Here is an 18,958-nt window from a genome sequence, read left to right on the forward strand (position 1 = left end):
TATTGTGTAGCTTTATGTATATAGTGTAGCTGTAATGCACTAGTAGAGGATATGACAGTGACAATGTGCTCAGTGCTAGTGAAAGTGCTAATATATATTGTGTAGCTTTATGTATTTAGTGTAGCTGTAATGCACTAGTAGAGGATATAACAGTGACAATGGGCTCAGTGCTAGTGAAAGTGCTAATATATATTGTGTAGCTTTATGTATATAGTGTAGCTGTAATGCACTAGTAGAGGATATGACAGTGACAATGGGCTCAGTGCTAGTGAAAGTGCTAATATATATTGTGTAGCTTTATGTATATAGTGTAGCTGTAATGCACTAGTAGAGGATATGACAGTGACAATGGGCTCAGTGCTAGTGAAAGTGCTAATATATATTGTGTAGCTTTATGTATATAGTGTAGCTGTAATGCACTAGTAGAGGATATGACAGTGACCATGGGCTCAGTGCTAGTGAAAGTGCTAATATATATTGTGTAGCTTTATGTATATAGTGTAGCTGTAATGCACTAGTAGAGGATACGACAGTGACAATGGGCTCAGTGCTAGTGAAAGTGCTAATATATATTGTGTAGCTTTATGTATATAGTGTAGCTGTAATGCACTAGTAGAGGATACGACAGTGACAATGTGCTCAGTGCTAGTGAAAGTGCTAATATATATTGTGTAGCTTTATGTATATAGTGTAGCTGTAATGCACTAGTAGAGGATACGACAGTGACAATTGTCTCAGTGCTAGTGAAAGTGCTAATATATATTGTGTAGCTTTATGTATATAGTGTAGCTGTAATGCACTAGTAGAGGATACGACAGTGACAATTGTCTCAGTGCTAGTGAAAGTGCTAATATATATTGTGTAGCTTTATGTATATAGTGTAGCTGTAATGCACTAGTAGAGGATACGACAGTGACAATTGTCTCAGTGCTAGTGAAAGTGCTAATATATATTGTGTAGCTTTATGTATATAGTGTAGCTGTAATGCACTAGCAGAGGATACGACAGTGACAATGGGCTCAGTGCTAGTGAAAGTGCTAATATATATTGTGTAGCTTTATGTATATAGTGTAGCTGTAATGCACTAGCAGAGGATATGACAGTGACAATGGGCTCAGTGCTAGTGAAAGTGCTAATATATATTGTGTAGCTTTATGTATATAGTGTAGCTGTAATGCACTAGCAGAGGATATGACAGTGACAATGGGCTCAGTGCTAGTGAAAGTGCTAATATATATTGTGTAGCTTTATGTATATAGTGTAGCTGTAATGCACTAGCAGAGGATATGACAGTGACAATGGGCTCAGTGCTAGTGAAAGTGCTAATATATATTGTGTAGCTTTATGTATATAGTGTAGCTGTAATGCACTAGCAGAGGATATGACAGTGACAATGGGCTCAGTGCTAGTGAAAGTGCTAATATATATTGTGTAGCTTTATGTATATAGTGTAGCTGTAATGCACTAGCAGAGGATATGACAGTGACAATGTGCTCAGTGCTAGTGAAAGTGCTAATATATATTGTGTAGCTTTATGTATATAGTGTAGCTGTAATGCACTAGCAGAGGATATGACAGTGACAATGGGCTCAGTGCTAGTGAAAGTGCTAATATATATTGTGTAGCTTTATGTATATAGTGTAGCTGTAATGCACTAGCAGAGGATATGACAGTGACAATGGGCTCAGTGCCAGTGAAAGTGCTAATATATATTGTGTAGCTTTATGTATATAGTGTAGCTGTAATGCACTAGCAGAGGATATGACAGTGACAATGGGCTCAGTGCCAGTGAAAGTGCTAATATATATTGTGTAGCTTTATGTATATAGTGTAGCTGTAATGCACTAGCAGAGGATATGACAGTGACAATGGGCTCAGTGCCAGTGAAAGTGCTAATATATATTGTGTAGCTTTATGTATATAGTGTAGCTGTAATGCACTAGCAGAGGATATGACAGTGACAATGGGCTCAGTGCTAGTGAAAGTGCTAATATATATTGTGTAGCTTTATGTATATAGTGTAGCTGTAATGCACTAGTAGAGGATACGACAGTGACAATGTGCTCAGTGCTAGTGAAAGTGCTAATATATATTGTGTAGCTTTATGTATATAGTGTAGCTGTAATGCACTAGTAGAGGATACGACAGTGACAATTGTCTCAGTGCTAGTGAAAGTGCTAATATATATTGTGTAGCTTTATGTATATAGTGTAGCTGTAATGCACTAGTAGAGGATATGACAGTGACAATGGGCTCAGTGCTAGTGAAAGTGCTAATATATATTGTGTAGCTTTATGTATATAGTGTAGCTGTAATGCACTAGCAGAGGATATGACAGTGACAATGGGCTCAGTGCTAGTGAAAGTGCTAATATATATTGTGTAGCTTTATGTATATAGTGTAGCTGTAATGCACTAGCAGAGGATATGACAGTGACAATGGGCTCAGTGCTAGTGAAAGTGCTAATATATATTGTGTAGCTTTATGTATATAGTGTAGCTGTAATGCACTAGCAGAGGATATGACAGTGACAATGGGCTCAGTGCTAGTGAAAGTGCTAATATATATTGTGTAGCTTTATGTATTTAGTGTAGCTGTAATGCACTAGCAGAGGATATGACAGTGACAATGGGCTCAGTGCCAGTGAAAGTGCTAATATATATTGTGTAGCTTTATGTATATAGTGTAGCTGTAATGCACTAGCAGAGGATATGACAGTGACAATGGGCTCAGTGCCAGTGAAAGTGCTAATATATATTGTGTAGCTTTATGTATATAGTGTAGCTGTAATGCACTAGCAGAGGATATGACAGTGACAATGGGCTCAGTGCCAGTGAAAGTGCTAATATATATTGTGTAGCTTTATGTATATAGTGTATCTGTAATGCACTAGCAGAGGATATGACAGTGACAATGGGCTCAGTGCTAGTGAAAGTGCTAATATATATTGTGTAGCTTTATGTATATAGTGTAGCTGTAATGCACTAGCAGAGGATATGACAGTGACAATGGGCTCAGTGCTAGTGAAAGTGCTAATATATATTGCGTAGCTTTATGTATATAGTGTAGCTGTAATGCACTAGCAGAGGATATGACAGTGACAATGTGCTCAGTGCTAGTGAAAGTGCTAATATATATTGTGTAGCTTTATGTATATAGTGTAGCTGTAATGCACTAGTAGAGGATATGACAGTGACAATGGGCTCAGTGCTAGTGAAAGTGCTAATATATATTGTGTAGCTTTATGTATATAGTGTAGCTGTAATGCACTAGTAGAGGATATGACAGTGACAATGGGCTCAGTGCTAGTGAAAGTGCTAATATATATTGTGTAGCTTTATGTATATAGTGTAGCTGTAATGCACTAGCAGAGGATATGACAGTGACAATGGGCTCAGTGCTAGTGAAAGTGCTAATATATATTGTGTAGCTTTATGTATATAGTGTAGCTGTAATGCACTAGTAGAGGATATGACAGTGACAATGTGCTCAGTGCTAGTGAAAGTGCTAATATATATTGTGTAGCTTTATGTATATTGTGTAGCTGTAATGCACCAGTAGAGGATATGACAGTGACAATGTGCTCAGTGCTAGTGAAAGTGCTAATATATATTGTGTAGCTTTATGTATATAGTGTAGCTGTAATGCACTAGCAGAGGATATGACAGTGACAATGGGCTCAGTGCTAGTGAAAGTGCTAATATATATTGTGTAGCTTTATGTATATAGTGTAGCTGTAATGCACTAGTAGAGGATATGACAGTGACAATGGGCTCAGTGCTAGTGAAAGTGCTAATATATATTGTGTAGCTTTATGTATATAGTGTAGCTGTAATGCACTAGTAGAGGATATGACAGTGACAATGTGCTCAGTGCTAGTGAAAGTGCTAATATATATTGTGTAGCTTTATGTATATAGTGTAGCTGTAATGCACTAGTAGAGGATATGACAGTGACAATGGGCTCAGTTACTAATTCTAATAATTTGCAGCATTTAAACAATGTTAAAAAGCATCCAATTTGTCTTTGAAGCGGTTGCATTTTTTCTTTTGTTTGATTGGCTGCTGCTTAACATGTGACTTCTCTGCGTGTGTTCTGGGAGATGTAGTTCAGTATTGAACTGAGCTTTGTTCCCCTCCCATTTACTTCCTGTGCAGCTGTTGCTGGGTGAGTGAGTCAGGCTGTGTGTATTGTGTGATAAAACGTTTTAGTCACTTTCTGGTCTGCTTAAATAGTTTTATAATTGTTATAAATATTGTTATTTTAATGCATGTTATTCAGCTGCTTGTGCCAGGCAATGGGATACTAAGTGTTCTGCAATTCTTTGTCATTGTGCAGCTCTCTGTGTTAGTGAAGGGTTAATACACACTGTGCTGCTCTCTGTGCTAGTGAAGGGTTAATACACACTGTGCTGCTCTCTGTGCCAGTGAAGGGTTAATAAACACTGTGCTGCTCTCTGTGCTAATGAAGGGTTAATACACACTGTGCTGCTCTCTGTGCCAGTGAAGGGTTAATACACACTGTGCTGCTCTCTGTGCCAGTGAAGGGTTAACACTGTGCTGCTGTCTGTGCTAGTGAAGGGTTAATACACACTGTGCTGCTCTCTGTGCTAGTGAAGGGTTAATACACACTGTGCAGCTCTCTGTGCTAGTGAAGGGTTAATACACACTGTGCAGCTCTCTGTGCTAGTGAAAGGTTAATACACACTGTGCTGCTCTCTGTGTTAGTGAAGGGTTAATACACACTGTGCTGCTCTCTGTGCTAGTGAAGGGTTAATACACACTGCTGCCCTTTGTGCTAGTGAAGGGTTAATACACACTGTGCAGCTCTCTGTGCCAGTGAAGGGTTAATACACACTGTGCTGCTCTTTGTGCTAGTGAAGGGTTAATACACACTGTGCTGCTCTCTGTGTTACTGAATGGGTTAATACACACTGTGCTGCTCTCTGTGCTAGTGAAGGGTTAATACACACTGTGCTGCTCTCTGTGCTAGTGATGGGTTAATACACACTGTGCTGCTCTCTGTGCTAGTGAAGGGTTAATACACACTGTGCTGCTCTCTGTGCTAGTGAAGGGTTAATACACACTGTGCTGCTCTCTGTGCTAGTGAAGGGTTAATACACACTGTGCAGCTCTCTGTGCTAGTGAAGGGTTAATACACACTGTGCTGCTCTCTGTGCTAATGAAGGGTTAATACACACTGTGCTGCTCTCTCTGCTAGTGAAGGGGTTAATACACACTATGCTGCTCTGCCAGTGAAGGGTTTACTACACAATGTGCAGCTCTCTGTGACAGTGAAAGGGTTAATACACACTACAGCTCTCTGTGCTAGGGAAGGGTTAATACACACTGTGCTGCTCTCTGTGCTAGTGAAGGGTTAATACACACTGTGCTGCTCTCTGTGCTAGGGAAGGGTTAATACACACTGTGCTGCTCTCTGTACTAGTGATGGGTAATACACACTGTGCTGCTCTCTGTGATAGTGAGGGGTTAATACACACTGTGCTGCTCTCTGTGTTAGTGAGGGGTTAATACACACTGTACTGCTCTCTGTGCTAGTGAAGGGTTAATACACACTGTGCTGCTCTCTGTGCTAGTGAAGGGTTAATACACACTGTGCTGCTCTCTGTGCTAGTGAAGGGTTAATACACACTGTGCTGCTCTCTGTGCTAGTGAAGGGTTAATACACACTGTGCTGCTCTCTGTGCTAGTGAAGGGTTAAATGGACACTCAGGTCAAATTAAATTTTCATGATTCAGATACAGCATGTAATTTTAAACAACTTTCCAATTTTATTTCCATTAAAAAAATGTGCACATTCTTTTATATTTGCACTTTTTGAGTCACCAGCTCCTACTGAGCATGTGCAAGAATTCATTGACTATACGTATATGTATTTGTGATTGGCTGATTGCTATCACATGGTACAGGGGGATTGGAAATATACATAACTTTGAAATTTGTTAGAAAAAAATCTACTTATTTGAAATTCAGTTAATTAATAGAGTTAATGCTATTGTATTGTCTTGTTATCTTGCATTTGTTGATTATTCAAATGTACTGTGTTGACACTACAGCTCTCTGTGCTAGTGAAGGGTTAATACTCACTGTGCTGCTCTCTGTGCTAGTGAAGGGCTAATACACATTGTGCAGCTCTCTGCTAGTGAAGGGTTAATACACACTGTGCTGCTCTCTGTGCTAGTGAAGGGTTAACACACACTGTGCTAGTGAGAGGTTGATACACACTGTGCAACTCTGTGATAGTGAATGGTTAATTCACACTGTGCTGCTCTCTGTGATAGTGAAGGGTTAATACACAATATGCAGATATCTGTGCTAGTGAAGGGTTAATACACAATGCACAGATCTCTGTGCTAGTGAAGGGGTGATACACACTGTGCTGCTCTCTGTGCTAGTGAAGGGTTAATACACACTGTGCTGCTCTCTGTGCTAGTGAAGGGTTAATACACACTGTGCTGCTCTCTGTGCTAGTGTAGGGTTGATACACACTGTGCTGCACTCTGTGCTAGTGAAGGGTTAAAACATACTGTGCAACTCTGTGATAGTGAATGGTTAATACACATTGTGCTGCTCTTTGTGCTAGTGAAGGGTTAATACAAATTGTGCAGCTCTCTGTGCTAGTGACGGGTTAATACACACAGTGCTGCTCTTTGTGCTAGTGAAGGGTTAATACACACTGTGCTGCTCTCTGTGCTAGTGAAGGGTTAATACACACTGTGCTGCTCTCTGTGCTAGTGAAAGGGTTAATGCACACTGTGCTGCTCTCTGTGCTACTTAAGGGTTAACACACACTGTGCTGCTCTCTGTGCTAGTGAGGGTTTGATACACACTGCTGCTCTCTGTGCTAGTGAAGGGTTAAAACATACTGTGCAACTCTGTGATAGTGAATGGTTAATTCACACTGTGCTGCTCTCTGTGGTAGTGAATGGTTAATACACAATGCACAGATCTCTGTGCTAGTGAAGGGTTAATACACAATGCAGAGATCTCTGTGCTAGTGAAGGGTTAATACACAATGTGCAGATCTCTGTGCTAGTGAAGGGTTAATACACACTGCGCTGCTCTCTGTGCCAGTGAAGGGTTAATACACACTGTGCAGCTCTTTGTGCCAGTGAAGGGTTAAACAGTTAAATAGCTCTTTTACCTAAAAACAATTGCCAATTACCCCCTAACAGTAAAACCCCCCAAATAAAAAAAACAGTCTAAAAAAAAAATAAGCTACCCATTGCCCCATAAGTGGCATATGTATGGGCATTGCCCTAAAAAGGGCAGTCAGCTCTTTAGTGCCCATTAAAAAAATAAAAAAAGCCCTAATCTTAAAAAACAAAACAAAAAAAACCACCAAAAAAAATAAATAAACCAAGTCTAACCCCGAAATAGGTACTCAGTTTCTGAAGTCCGGCGGTGAAGGTCTTCATCTAGGCGGCTCCATCTTCATGCAGCGCGGGGACATCTTCTATCTTCATCCGTAGTGAAGGCGTCGCGAAACAGGAACGGCGGCTGTGTAGACATCCATCATGGAGGATCCTCTTCATACGATCTCCACCGTACACTGAAAATTTAATGCAAGGTACCGCATTTATATTGGGGTACCTTGCATTCCTATTGGATGAAATTTTAAAATCGGCCAATTGGATTAGAGATACTGAAATCCTATTGGCTGTTTTAAGACCGCCACTCCGGATCCGCGCATCAGGGAAGATCGCTCCGCACCTCCAGGAAGAAGATAGATGTCCCCGCGCTGGATGAAGATGGAGCTGCCTGGAAGAAGACCTTCCCCGCCAGACTTCAGGAACTGTGAGTGCCTATTTCGGGTTAGACTTTTTTTTTTAATATTAGGGCTTTTTTATTTTAATGGGCATCAAAAGGGTTGATTGCCCTTTTAAGGGCAATGCCCATACAAAGGCCCCTTTAGGAGCACTGGGTAGCTTAGTTTTTTTAGATTAGGTTTTTTATTTTGGGGGGTTGTGTGTGTGTGTGTGGGGGGGGGGGGTTATTTTTAGGGTGTAATTGGTACTTTATTTAGGTAAAAGAGCTGATCGCTTAAGAGATAAACATCATATTACTTTTTATGTACCCTAGAGTTATTAACCAATAAACACACACTAGGTTTGGGCTAAAGACCGGTCACGGTCACGTTTATTTATAACAATAAACCTCTTAAATTAGGATATTTAAATATTCCATCTTAGGCAACTTATTCATAATAATAAGAACTGTATAAAGTTCTTAACACTGATGGCGGCAACTAACTAACTAGCTAGTCTAACCCCTACTGACAGACGGCCAGGGTCCACACGGTGTTTGCAAAGCGGCACGGATTGCGCGCGCCCAATTGGCGGAGAGAGAAAGCTGTAAGCTTGTAGAGTTGTTTGGCCTACGAGGGGGGAGTAACCCTTAGGTCAGCACTTAGTTTGCGTCGCCTCCCCTATCCTAGGGCATCACTCTTTTCTCTCCCTGCGCACTCTCTGGGCCCTGACCGCCTGCCAGCTAAGGCATAACAACCAGCCTAGTAAGGCGACCTCTACAAACGAGTCGTAAAAACATGCCTGAAGCAGGTGGAAGGATAAATTTAAAACCTGGACTTAGAAGGCTAGTTCACATAAACCTACCAATGCCAGGTGGAACCCTAACCATTACCACTATGAGCCGCCACCTCTTCTTCCAGGGACGGGAGGGTGGGGAAAGCTCCTTTGAAGTCTGGAACCAGGAACAAAGAGGGCCGGATCCACTGCAACAAGGACCTATAAAGGTAAGCAGAAATACCCGTCCCCACACTTGCAATAATGTAGCTGACCTAGTACCCTCCAGACTTCAACTCAGTTATCCCTTAATTTTGCTACAGGCCCACTAAAGGGCCCTCCACTACCATAAGAGATAAACATCGTATTTCGTTTTATGTACCCTAGAGTTATTAACCAATAAACACACAACACCAGGTTTGGGCTAAAGACCGGTCACGTTTATTTATAACAATAAACCTCTTAAATTAGGATATTTTAAATATGCCATCTTAGGCAACTTATTCATAATAATAAGAACAACTGTATAAAGTTCTTAACACTGGTGGCGGCAACTAACTAACTAGCTAGTCTAACCCCTACTGACAGACGGCCAGGGTCCACACTGTGTTTGCAGCGTGGCACGGATTACGCGCGCCCAATTGGCGGAGAGAGAAAGCTGTAAGCTTGTAGAGTTGTTCGGCCTACGATTCGTAGGGGGGAGTAATCCCTAGGTTGGCACCTAGTGGGCGTCACCTCCCCCATCCTAGGGCATCACTCTTTTTTCTCTCCCCGCCCGCTCTCTGGGCCCTGACCGCCTTCCAGAAGAGTCAGCTGCCTCTTGCCGCCACATAACTGACAAACTCCTGAACAATCACAACAATTTTATAAAAGTCCAGATTCCCAAATATTGTTTTTTTTTTTTATATATATATTTTTCTATTTTATATACAACCGAAAGAAGAGCTTTGCGAATATCCCCAAGGAAAATATCAAGTCCCACATCCGTGAGATGGACACCGTCAGGGCAATAAAAAGCCTTGTTGTCAGCCGTCAAAGTTTCATGCCTTATGGCAAAATCCCCTAACGTCGTGACCGTTCTCCCCATTTGCCTGTTTAGCTTCTTCCTGACATTGTACGCTGCCCTCTGAGTAACAATATACCTCCAACGCAGACGTGCAACCACGTTGGACCATCCAATCCTTACATCCTTGAGCCATGCGCACACCCAGCGTAAGTCTGAAGCCATTCTCCTAATCAGGTCTAGCACCGGCATAGACCCCATGTCATTCCCTCCCAGGTGCAGAACAATAATCTGAGGTTGCCCCCACCTCCTGTGAGCATCTTGAAGCAGGGCAGGCAACTCCTCCCATGTTAAACCCCGGCGGCCCAGCCACCAAATGTTAGCCCTGGATGAGGAGAATCCTAACTGCTGTCCGTCTGGCAAACGTAGAGCCCTGATGGACGCCCAATGCACAAATGAGTGTCCCACTATCCATACTCGCGTCGGGGAATGATTCCTGCCTGCAAGCACATGATAATAGGCTGAGAAGTTCACAACCCTCAAATCCCAACCACCGTGAGCCCTCTGTGCCCCTTAAATTCAAAGCAACCCTAGTGAAGCGTGTCCCCCAAAGGACGGATATACAACTTAAATCTGCCTGATTTCCACCGCCCTAATCTCTTAGTATCCGCCTCAGAAGACCCACCGCTAGCTGCGCTCGTAGCAGCTCCAATCCTAAAAGAGTGGTACGCGATTCTGGAAGGGTCCAGACCCGCTGGGGACGCTGCCTTGGAAAGCACCTTCCTGAATTGAAAAATAGACCGCAACAAACCGTCTTCATGCACAAGGAATTGCCACGGACCCTGCGGTCTCACCTGGCAAAACTCACCGGGAACATTCCGGGAATTCATGCCTATGCAACGAGAGCCAGGCCCCCTTCCCCTCGGGATCATTTTTTGACCTAGGAACTAGCAGTAACAAACTACCTTCGGTAGGCCGCACATGCTCCCCTTTTGATGCCCCCTACTGAGCCCACCCTGGATGATGCAACCAATTCCCCCACTCTCAAAGCCCCCGCCAGAGCAAATGCGAAAGCAGTCTGAAAGAGCAAGGCCTTGTACCTGGATGAGCACACTGACTGCAGCGCCCCTACCAGCTCCCGTAAACGTAAAGGTGTGATAGGCTCCCTACCCTCCTTGTTGCTTGGGGACAGCTGTCCCCACCCCTTCAACACCTGTCTTACCAGAAAGGCGCCCGAGTAGTCAGCGATCTCTATTGTCTTGTTAAAGAAAGAGATAACAACCTGCTCTGAGTTCCCAACCTAGACATTCCCTGCCTACGCAAGCATGCCAACCAATCAAGCACATGTACCTGTGTAGCCGCTTGGACCCGGAACCCCTGACGGGCAGCAAAGCAGACCCAAGCCTTCCAGTGTTTTTCATACGTACTCCACGTTTTAGGCGCCAAAGAAGCCCTCACTAGGGGAATGACACTTTCCCAGCCCACGACATCTGCCAAAGAAATGTGGGGCAAGTTAGGCCAGTTGACGCAGCCCCCGGCACCGCCCTCCTAAACTGCTCCCAGTTAAACCTCGATAGGGTGTCCGCCACTACATTCTTCACCCCAGGGACATGATGAGCCGTAAAGCTCACATTCAATTGTAAGCATCTCAACACTAGATGCCTCAAATATGTGACCACCCTCGGTGATGAGGCCGACAAGCGGTTTATAGCATATTATTAGACCAGAAAATGACCGACGAATAGTCAACTTCTGACCCCATAACTCTCTTGCAACTACGATAGGGAAAAGCTCCAAAAGAGTCAGGTTCTTAACCAGACCCTCCCTAACCCAATCGTCCGGCCAAGGAGCCGCGCTCCATTCGCAGTTTAGATAAGCCCCATACCCAAAACCCACCGCTGCGTCCGTGAAGAGGTGCAGCGTTTGGTTCGAAATAGGGGCTTTCTGCCATATGCAGACACTATTGAAGTTCTTCAAGAAGTCTTCCCAGATCTTGAGATCCTCCATCTCCGTAGACACCCTGATCCTAGATCTATGCCCCCTAGGACCCTGAAGCTGTCTCTCCAGTCGTCTATTAAAGATTCTACCCATCGGGATAGCTCGCCCCGCAAAATTCAGTAACCCCAGCAGGGACTGCAGTTCCTTGGTGGAAATAGAGTCAGTGGTCGCCATGGACGAAACCACCTGCAGCAGGCGGTCAGCCTTGTCCCTAGGAAGCCTGCACTCAGCTGCCCACGTATCTATCTCAATCCCAAGGAAAGTCAAGCAAGTACAGGGTCCCTCCATCTTGTCACTCGCCAAAGGAACCCCAAATCTCCCCATCATATCCTGCATGATAGCCATCAAGCGGGAGCATTCTTCCGAATCAGCCGCTCCCACCAGCAGAAAATCGTCCAGGTAATGGGCCACGGCCCCACCCCCGGGCGCCTTTTGTACTACCCAGTGTAAGAACGAGCTGAAGCTTTCGAAAAGCGCGCATGATAGCGAGCATCCCATGGGAAGACATTTATCCACATAGAATGCACCATCCATCTTCATGCCCATGAGCCTGAATGCGGACGGGTGCAGGGGAAGAAGCCGGAATGCAGACTCTATGTCTAGCTTTGCCATCAGCGCCCCCTTCCCTTTGCCCCTGACGATCGCCAACGCATCGTCAAAAGACTGATAATGTACCGAGCTCATTACCGGGTCAATGGCATCATTCACTGACACCCCTTTAGGAAAGGACAGGTGGTGTATAAGCCTATACTTGCCAGCATCCTTCTTGGGTACTACGCCTAATGGGGACACCACCAGGTCGGGCAAAGGAAGGTCCCAAAAGGGGCCTGCCACCCTACCCAATTCCACCTCCTTTCCCAGCTTGTCCCTTACTACCTGCGGGTATTCATAGGCTGACTTAAGGTTACGGTGAACTGTGGACCCCACCACACGCCCACCTACAGGAATTCTAAATCCCTCCTCCAACCCCACCCCGATCAGCCGAGCAGACACTTGATCGGGGTAATTCGCCAACCACGGACCCATGGCTGGCGGATTAAAGGGCGTTGGGGCCCTTGTTGCCAATACCCCCTTTTGAAGCCGGCTTCTCTGTGCCAGGCTCCCTCCTCCTACTACATTCAACCCCAGGGTGTGGGCCACTGCAAAATTTGCAGATGTGACGAAAGGAGCAGCTTGCCCCCCTGTCACATTGTTTGTCCTGGAATTTCCAGCACTCCCTACCCCACTGTTTTTGCCGTGGAGGAGGGCGGCTAAATCCCTGGCGCAGCACCTGCGGGACGCTTGCCGTGCCCTCCAACCCCAATTTAGACCACAGGTAGAGATCCTGAGTCCCAAAATGCAGGAGAGGGTTACCCACCATCTTCCTACGGAAGGCCATGTTGTACTCACGCCATGCCCCTTCCTTAAACCGTGAGTGGATATCGTATATGGTATCCCCGTATTTAAACAGGTTATGACCCTGTGACTGCCACTTGTCCACATAACAAGTTGCCAGCACACGAAAGCAGCACTGCTCTTCGTAATTTTCAGGCCTTTGCACTTTCTTAGGGCCGGTACCATCCGCAGCCCTTTCCCTAGCCCTAGATGTTGACATAACGTCCATCTTGAATTTTCTTCACCACTTTACCCTTCAGATGCCCGTACAAGGAGTGAACCAAACATGGGTAGGTGTCCCCATGCAAGGCCACTTTCATTGACACCGCCACGGGCCCCACACCCACGCTAGCTAAGTTAACGCCCTGCGTGAACGGAACCACCTCCATACCCCTTGGTGAAGAAACCTTACCCTTAACCTGGGCTGCAACCAGCTTTTTTTTAATCATTTTAAACATCTCCTTCTGCCCCTTCCCTACTAAACCCAAATCACCCTCACACTCTGAGCCTGACTCACTAGTAGATGCGCCCTGCTCTGAGTGCGGTGCTGTGTGTAGTAGGTACTCACCGCTGGGGGCCAGTGGCGGAGCAGCTCCTGCTGGTGATGGTTGCGATGTGGAGGCAGCCAAGGTGGGCTGCACCGAATCCGTTGCTGCTGTATCCTGTCTTGATGCTGATGCCATAGTGGTGACAGTTGGTTCCACTGTGACGTCCTGTGAAGACAAAACAAAATGGGGACAACTCTGCGCAGCTGAACGGACCCCCGCAGAGGCCCCTGCTGACCCCTCATGCTCTCCCACCCCACACATCCCCAGAACAGACGCTACTGCCCTGCAAATCACCTTCTCTGTCACACAGTGTCCTCCAATCACACCCACAGCAGGCCCAAGGGCCCCAGCAGACTTCACATCATGCATCCTAGCATCCACAGTGCCTGGCACCTCTGATACTTCTGGAACAGACATTCCTTGCTCTTGCGCATTTATTCCCATGCGACTTGTTATGCCATGATTGCTAACACCACAACTGCCAGTCCCTATATGTGCATCCCTAACCGGCAAGCCCTCTTGTTCTGCCACATTTTATAGCCATGCGTCACCCCTCCCTGGATTGCCCACATGCGACACCTCATCCACCAATGTGGCCCTCCTCCCACCAGGAGTCTTGCGTGTGGCCTTTCCTCCAAGCCCTCTACCTCTCCCTCCCCCACCCCTAGGAGCCTGGTCACCTGAGCAGAGCCTCCCCGACTTACTAGGGAGAGCTCTCTGTTCCGACCGGCTCCTGCTGCATACCCGATGTCGACTGACACGCTCCTCCCCACTCATCCAGGGAGGAAGTGCGCGCGCGTCGACCGGAAGGGGCCTAGAAGCACCGGAGGCCCCGGAGCCCATGCTATCCACCAAAAAAGACCTCATACCCTCAGAACTGGCCAGACCCGCCGGGGACAAGGTCCCCATGAGCGCCTGTGCCAGGACCGATTGGGAGACCTCAGGGGGCAAGGCCTGCAGCTGCTGCCATGCGGTTACACCGGCAGCAGCTGCAGGACTAATCAAGTTAGCAGGCAGTGTAGAGGCCCCAATAGCAGGCTGTAAGAGGTTAGACACACTGGGGACATGCACAGACTAGGTCGCAGGAACCAAGGCAGCATGATCCCCAGCCATCCGGCCAGTGCCTGTATGTTCAAACAAGGACACCCCTAGAGCACCTGGGGCATGACTAGAGGAGAAGTCCATGATAGGAGACTGGGGTCCAGGGCCTGCTGGCAGGTCCGGAAGGCCCAGCCCCCTCCTCACAGTACTCCTGGATGCTAGCAGGGGGGCTGCCCGGGGCCTAGCCGTGGGGGTAGGGGGTACCACATCCTCATTGTCTGATGCTCGGCTTCTCCTCGCAGATCCCCGCATGCCCAGCACCTCCTGCACGATCTCCCGATACCGCTTAGGTGGCACCGACTTCCTCCTGGAGCACTTCATCCCTGGATCACTGAACACGAACACACAGGAAAGCTCCTTTGAAGTCTGGAACCAGGAACAAAGAGGGCCGGAACCACTGCAACAAGGACCTATAAATGTAAGCAGAAATACCCGCACCCACACTTGCAACAATGTAGCTGACCTAGTACCCTCCAGACTTCAACTCAGTTATCCCTTAATTTGGCTACAGGCCCACTAGAGGGCCCTCCACTTCCATTAGGAAAAATGTCCTACAAAATGCCCTATTAAGGGCTATTGGTAGTTTAGTGTTAGATTAAGGGTTGTTTTTATTTTGGGGGCTTTTTATAGGGGTATTAGTTTAGGTTTACATTTTTTTATTTTGGATAATTAAGTTTATTTTTTTTCTGTAATATGAGATTTTTTATTTTTAGTAATTTTAGTGTTTGTTTTTGTTATGTTAGATTTTTTTTATTTTTGTAACATTATTATTTTTTTAATTTAATTAAAAATTTAGTAAAAAAAATATTTTATATAATTGGGGTTAACTTAGGGGGTGTTGTGTTAGGTTAGGGGGCTTAGTGATTAGATTAATTCTTTGTGTTGTGGGGGTTGACGGTTTAGGGGTTAATAGTGTAATTAGGTAGTTGGCGTTGTGGAGGTTTTTGCAGTTTAGGGGTTAATAGTGTAATTAGTTTGTGTTGTGGGGGTTTGGCTGTTTAAGGGTTAATATTTTAATTATGTTATTTGCATTGTTGTTTAATTTGCGGATTAGGACTTTGTTATTTTGCAATGTGGGGGTTGGCGGTTTAGAGGTACATTTTGTGCATGCGTTAGGTGTTTGTTAATATTTCATGCGGGCTGTTAGGTGTTTTTTTTTGTTAATATTTCATGCGAGCGGTTAGGAGTTTTTTGTTAATATTTTGTGTATGCGTTAGGTGTTTTTTTGTTAATATTTTGTGCGAGCGGTTAGGTGTTGTTTTGTTAATATTTTGTGCGAGCGGTTAGGTGTTTTTTTTGTTAATATTTTGTGTGAGCGGTTAAGTGTTTTTTTTGTTAATATTTTGTGCAGGCGGTAAGGTGTTTTTTTGTTAATATTTCATGCGAGGGGTTAGGTGTTGTTTTGTTAATATTTTGTGCGAGCGGTTAGGTGTTTTTTTTGTTAATATTTTGTGCGGGCGGGGGGGGTTAGGTGTTTTTTTGTTAATATTTTGTGCGAGCGGTTAGGTGTTTTTTTGTTAATATTTTGTGCAGGAGGGTAGGTGTTTTTTTGTTAATATTTTGTGCGGGTGGTTAGATGTTTTTTTGTTAACGCTACGCTTGGCTGCCTACATTCTTTTGGCTGTGCGCGCAACTGACGACGGTGACAGACGTGTTACCCCCAAGGCAGAACATAGTGCGATCTGCGATGTCATCGCAGAAACTGCAGCATGTCTGCAGAAAGAATTGCCAGATCCTTTGCGCAGAGAATTTTCCTAAAGTAAAAGTTTATTCTGCCTTTTCTTTTCTGATTGGCCATAATTTAAACTGTAATCAGTCATTTCAAATCCTTAGCGGCAACAAATAGTCCGTTTGGTGCAGTGCAATCATTGGCTGGTGCTTTGAATGATCAACGCGCTATTTGTGTGAAATGAATTTGACCCGCCAGAACGAGAGGTGTTGCTTTCACAGCTCTTGGATCCGAAGTAAGTGTTGGGGCTTTTGACATCACACTGTGTTGCAAGCTTATTATGTTTGAATCGCATTCATTGAGTCCCTTTCCTGGGTCCCTGCCTTGCCGATTATCGTGCAGGAGGAGCTGGTGAGCACTAATAGTATTTTATTAACGCTGCTGTGCTGAAGCTTCTTAGGTTTCCTATATGTGACAAGTGCCTCTTTCATCCCCAGCTTCATAATTAGGATGTTAACAATATGCCCAGTTCGGTATAAATAAATGGGCAGCTGTCACGTTATGTATACAGTATGGTATAGTTATTTGTTAAAAGGTATTCACTTCTGGTCTTTCTAAACACGTTTCATTAGTTTAATCGTTGAAATCACTAGACAGCTGTAGAAGATCACTGGAATATATAATATATATATATGGGATGCACCAAAATTTCGTCCAAATGCGGGCCAAACCAGACGAAAATTACTTTCAAGAGTGTATTTGTGTGTGCGCGCATTTAGAGAGAACGGTTCACATCCCCATCAACCCTGCTTTGATTGATCATTTATTTTAGCTTTTTCCGTAACAGGAGATGCCTGTCTGAATATCAAGGAACTGATATTCATGCTACTTCATATACACAGGGTATCCTGCTCCATGCATATAGAGGAATTACATACTAATTCAAGTATATACAGGGTGTTTTGTTTAATGCACATAACCTTGTGATGGGCTGGAGTTATATGGAGATAACATGCTACTTCATATACACAGGGTATCCTGCTCCTTGCATATAGAGGAATTACATACTAATTCAAGTATATACAGGGTGTTTTGTTTAATGCACATAACCTTGTGATGGGCTGGAGTTATATTGAGAGAACATGCTGATTATGCTATGTGCAGTCAGCATTCTGTCCTGGGGTTTTATTGAGAGCATATTACTTACTAGATAGATCACAATCCTCTAGAAAAGAGTATGAAGCGATTCATCTACTAAAAGCATTGCAGGTTTTATAGTAAATTGTGTTGAAAAATCATTACATATGTTTTTCTAAAGGAATGTGATCTATGTGTAGAACCAGTATTCCTGTGCAGTCTTGGACTTACATATTGAGTTTAGTGATTGTATACAGAACTAGTATGATGTACTTCCATAGATATCTTAGGGCCGAGTGAGTATATACATCATTTACTTATGACTATTCAAAGGGCTAATACCATGCCCTTAGTTAACAGAACATATGTGTTTCTGTATGCAGAGCTAAAATCTATCATGTACAAAATTCTTGTTCCTATGCATTTTATCTGGCTCTAAAATTCAAACTGAAACCTCATGTGTTTGACCCAGTGTGTATCTATCTATCTATCTATCTATCTATCTATCTATCTCTAGAGATTAAATGAACAACAACCCTTACAAGAGAGGTACTCGAGATATATATATATATATATATATATATATACATACACATACATACATACATACTACATGTGAAAGTTTACCATGTTTTAGCCGTGGCACACTAGTGTGCCGTGAGAGATCCTCAGGTGTGCCACGGCAGACTGACAACAGTGTGACATTTTTTAAACTTTGCTTGTTTTTTACTCCCAGTGCAGGGGTAGTTTGTAGGAGGCATGGCATAACAGTACAATACATACAGTATGTGTGTGTTTGTGTGTATGTGTATATATATATGCTGTATTAGGCTACAATGTGTGATTTTTTTAACATTTTGGGATGGTGGTGTGCCACAGGATTTTTTAATGTAAAAAAGTGTGCCACGGCAAAAAAAAGGTTAAAAATCACTGCTGTAGATGATTGGAAAACCTACAATTTTCAGAGTTTAAAGGACAGGAAAGTTCAAATTAAACTTTTATGATTCACATAGGACAGCAATTTTAAACAACTTTCAAATTTACTTTTATCATCAAATCTGCCTTGTTCTCTTGGTATTCTTTGTTGAAAGCTAAACGTTTGGAAGTTGTACTCTTGCTTTTATTATTCCACTGACCTCAGCGGGAAACAGAGTGCCCACAGCCTTTCTGGGATTTGCGTAGTGCTGATATCCAGTTGCCAAATACTTTGGGGATTTCCTGACCAGTGTACTAGCCACTGTTGAGTGCTAGTCTGCCTGCTGACACCGGTCACAGCACGGTGCATCTGATTCTAGTAAGCTCATTTACCATATATGTTTACAGTCCCACTTGGGATACACTACACTATGAGGCGCCCTCTTTTTGCTTTATCATCTCTGTAAAATACAAGTCTGTCAAAATAACTGAAATAAAGGGGCAATCTGCAGTGGCTTAGCTACAAGGTAATTACAGAGGTCAAAAGTATATTAATATAACCGTGTTGGTTATGCAAAACTGGGGAATGGGTAATAAAGGGATCATCTATCTTTTAAACAATAACAATTCTGGAGTAGACTGTCCCTTTAAGCATAGACAAATGTGTTACT

General features: G+C 44.1%; 1 protein-coding gene across 1 annotated transcript in view; it reads left to right on the top strand.

Moving 5' to 3' along the window:
- Positions 1-4,141: 4,141 nt before the first annotated feature.
- The window catches only part of LOC128659746 (zinc finger protein 91-like), a 262,253-nt gene continuing 247,436 nt past the window's right edge, over positions 4,142-18,958 (top strand). The window contains exon 1 of the mRNA XM_053713326.1: positions 4,142-4,167. The gene's annotated coding sequence lies outside the window, so the exon portion shown is untranslated. The remainder of the gene's footprint in view (positions 4,168-18,958) is intronic.

Source organism: Bombina bombina, chromosome 5 (genome assembly GCF_027579735.1).
Source record: "Bombina bombina isolate aBomBom1 chromosome 5, aBomBom1.pri, whole genome shotgun sequence".
Taxonomy (NCBI): Eukaryota; Metazoa; Chordata; class Amphibia; order Anura; family Bombinatoridae; genus Bombina; species Bombina bombina.